The sequence below is a fragment of the Tenrec ecaudatus genome, chromosome 1 (assembly GCF_050624435.1).
Source record: "Tenrec ecaudatus isolate mTenEca1 chromosome 1, mTenEca1.hap1, whole genome shotgun sequence".
NCBI lineage: Eukaryota > Metazoa > Chordata > Mammalia > Afrosoricida > Tenrecidae > Tenrec > Tenrec ecaudatus.
This window is the reverse complement of record NC_134530.1, coordinates 3,345,745-3,349,468: the sequence shown is the minus strand read 5'-3', so window position 1 is coordinate 3,349,468 and position 3,724 is coordinate 3,345,745. Positions and strand designations below refer to the sequence as shown.

General features: G+C 48.9%; 1 pseudogene; it reads left to right on the top strand.

Annotated features, from left to right (window-relative positions):
• Window positions 1-911: 911 nt before the first annotated feature.
• LOC142437878 (small nucleolar RNA SNORA48) lies at window positions 912-1,027 on the top strand (annotated as a pseudogene).
• Window positions 1,028-3,724: the final 2,697 nt, after the last annotated feature.

Below are 3,724 nucleotides of genomic sequence, written 5' to 3'. Positions count from 1 at the left end.
CCGATTGGGGTACCTGCCCATCTCAAACAGCATCACCAGCTCCATCCCCAAGTAAAGGGTAAGTTAGTGCTTATACCAAAGGCACTTGTTTGGCCTGCAGCCAGTGCCCAGACTCTACCTGGAGAGGGGACAGACCGGGATTTCTGCCTGCTAAGCAAACAGTGGGCCTAGTAAACATCTTGACCTTGAACAGTACTGACACAGAGCTGTGGCCTGAGGTAAACTTGAAACATCCTGACAAGAAGCCTGCGAAAGTTGAAAGAAAACGAGGAGACCCAAGTTTGAATTGGGCCAGCTAATGAGAAGGCTGCACAGGCGCCTCCAGGTAGGTAGGTCTCTCTTAGACTGTGACTAATTTCAGAAATTCTAAATTTATTTCTACAAGTGCGTGACAAAGGAAGCAATGGGGTCGAAACCTTGCAAAACTGCTTCAAAGATTCACTGAAAAGCAAGGGAGTTAGCAATCTTTTTTTTTTGGGTGGGGGGAGTTAGCGATCTTAAGGGGACAGAGGCTTCCTTAATGGGACCAGGAGGCATTCATTCGGTCACTCCCGGATGGCCTCGGGCTCTGTTGCTTTATCTAAATGGCCTTGCTCGCCAGATAGTTTCCTCTAAACTTGCTGCATTAGAACATTCTTAAGGTTCAAGGGGGAGTTCACTGCAAGGGGTGGAGAACGGGCTGTCACGTAGTGAGTTTTGTACAGAGCAAGTCTTAAATAGAGCAGATCTCGAACCATGTCCCATTCCCAGCATTTCACTTCCAGCAGACCAGCTCTTTTACTCCCTCTGTCCCTGCACAAGACCTCTGGAAAGAGTTGAAAAGCAAGGATGTTACTTTGAGGACTGAGGTGCCATGGTATTTTCAGTCGCCTCATCTGCATGTGAAAGTCGGCCTGAAGAAGAAACACTGATACCCCTGGCTATGGGCAAAGAGACACCTGATTGGTGGTGGTGCTCCTATATCAGTCAGGGGCAGAGCAGACTGGCAGCCCTTTGTTCATCCTAGCTTGATGCCTAGGGCACATTAAAAAAAAAGAAGAAACACGGAAGAAATACCTATGCATTTGGGTTGCGGTGCTGGCTAACAATATTCAAAGTACCATGGCCTGCCAAAGGAACAAACAGATCCCTCATGGAAGAAGTACAGCCAGACTGCTCCTGATAGGCAAGGATGTATTTGGAGGACATATTGTCGGGCGAGACCAGTCTCTGGAGAAGGACCTCGTGCTGGGTAAAGTAGAGGGACTGTGAAAAAGAGGAAGGCCCTCACAGGCTGGATTGACCCAGTGGCCGCAACAATGGACTTGGGCGTGGACGACGCACTTGGGGGCGGATGGCGCAGGGCTTTGTTCTCTTGTTCATGGGCCTCTATGAGTCGGAACTGAGTAGACAGCCCGTAACCACAAGAAATATTGCTGTTACTCCTATTAAGCGTGTACGGAGGGCTTGTTCTCCATAGGGACCACCAGCTAGACAGAAGTATGAAATGTTTATTACTACATTCTTACCTACCATGCCCCCAAATTCTCATCCCTTGGGAGAAGGATAACATACTGAGTCACCCTCCTGGGTTGTTGATCAGGAAAAATACGTATAATGAAGACCGGACAAAGCACATTTTCGGCCTGTTTGGTGGCTCTGCAGTCGACTGGTTTCACTCAGGAAACAGTAGGGTCGAAGCCTCCCAAAGCCACTTCCAAGATTCAGTGGAAAGCAAGAAAGTGGCATAGCCCACTCTACGCGGTGCATGGCCTTGGCACAAGAAACTCCATTTTGATTCAGGCGCTTCCATGTTAGTTCTTGAAACTCACCCCTCACCGACCTCCCGCTCCCTTTGGTCAACCACAAATGTCCAAAAGTGCATGTTCTCACTAACAGGATGCTTGCTCAGCCAGTTTGCCCAACTCCCACCCAATTCCCGGAAAATTTAACGACCGTTTCCCTTTTTTGCGATCCCTTGTGTAAGCACCCCCCACTCCCTTGTGCCTGCCAGCAAGGGGGGTATAAAATCACAGCTAAAGTTTCCCACTGCGCGGCTTCAATAACTCAATACCCTGAGTTGCTGAGCCCACCCGCAAGCTTCTCAATAAAGCCTGCTTCTAAAACTTCATTAATTGGATCTTTAATTCTTTTTTCGCGTCCAAATAAACCTTACACGCTGCACGCAGAGGGAGTGCTGAGCGGGTCTGTTCTGAAGAACAGAGGCCTTCAGCAATGAGACAAAGCAGGCCTGGTCCACAGACAGGGAGGCATCCTGCCCCTCCCCCAAGGTCTCGGCTCCGTTGCTTTTCTAAATGGCCTCCTTGCCCAGATGGTTCGGTTCTGTTTGCCCAGACTTGCTGACTTAGAACATTCTTACATTTAAAAGGGAATTTTACTGTAGGGGGTGGGAGGGCTATTACATTTTCAGGCTTTTCTGCAAAACAAGTCTTAAACAGACCAGATCTCCAACTGTTCCAGCATTTCAAAAGGCTACCTCTGTGAGCCCCTTTCTCATAAGGAAGTCTAAGCCAGCAGCTGCAGCAGCACATTCCCGCTGCAGACAGCCCCTCACTCTCCTAAACCTGACCTACATCCTGTGAGTTCCTCCTCATTCTAAGCACTGAACTGGAAAGCTGAGGCCCCAGGGAGACAGGGAGGGGCAGTAGCCCTGAGCATAAGAGGGACAGAATAGGGGCTTCTTCCACCTAAGGAGGAACCCTGGTGGCAGACTGGTTACATGTGGAACTGCTAACTGCAAGGTCAGCAGTTCAAACTCACCAGCGGCTCCACAGAAGAAAGATGAGGCTTTCTACTCCTGTAAAGAGTAACAGTCTCACAAAAAACAACAAAGTAACAGTCTGAGATGCCCACAGGGGCAGTTGTACCCGGTGCCACAGGGGGCTGTGAGTTGGAATCAACTTGATAGCAGTAAGATTTTTTTTCTGGGGGGGAAGGGGGCGGAATCCGCGACTCAGGGAGTCAATTCCAACCCATGGCCACCCATGATAGGGTTTTGGAGGCTGTACCTCTTTATGGGGCCGAGTTTTGTTCTGTTGTACATGGGGTTGTTATGAGTCGGAACTGACTGGACAGCACCTAGCTACAACAAATCATTCTAGACGTTTCTCCTGGGCTCCTGGGCTCCTGGGCCCTGAATTTGGTTTGTTTCTTTCCCCCTGCTAAGGGAACAATGGACCTTGAGACCAAGCTGGTGAACATCCCAGAAGAAGCTGCAGCCAGAGATAAACTTTAAAAAAATGAGGCAGGAGAACCCAAAGGCGGATTAACTGAACTCATTGGAAAGCTTGTTAACCAGCTGCAGGACGGCTACCCCCACCCCTTTAAAACTGTGCCTTTAAAAACAAGACGTGTAAAAAACAAAACAAACAAACAAAAAACCAAGACTGCAGAGCGGCCTTCTAGCTCAGAAGCAACAAAGCTCACCAAGACAAAGTACACCAGCCTGTGTGATCACGAGGTGTTGATGGGATCAGGTATCTGGCATCAAAGAACACAAAATCATATCATTGTCAATGAGGGAGAGTGCGGAGTGGAGACTCCTAGCCTATCTGTAGGCAATTGGACCCCCCTTACGCAAGAGTCTCGGGGAGGAGACAGCCAGTCAGGGTGCAGTGTAGCAACAATGAAACATACAACTTTCCTCTAGTTCCTGACCAAAAAGCTTCCTCCCCAATTCATGATCCCAATTCTACCTTACAAATCCAGCTATTCCAGAGGATGT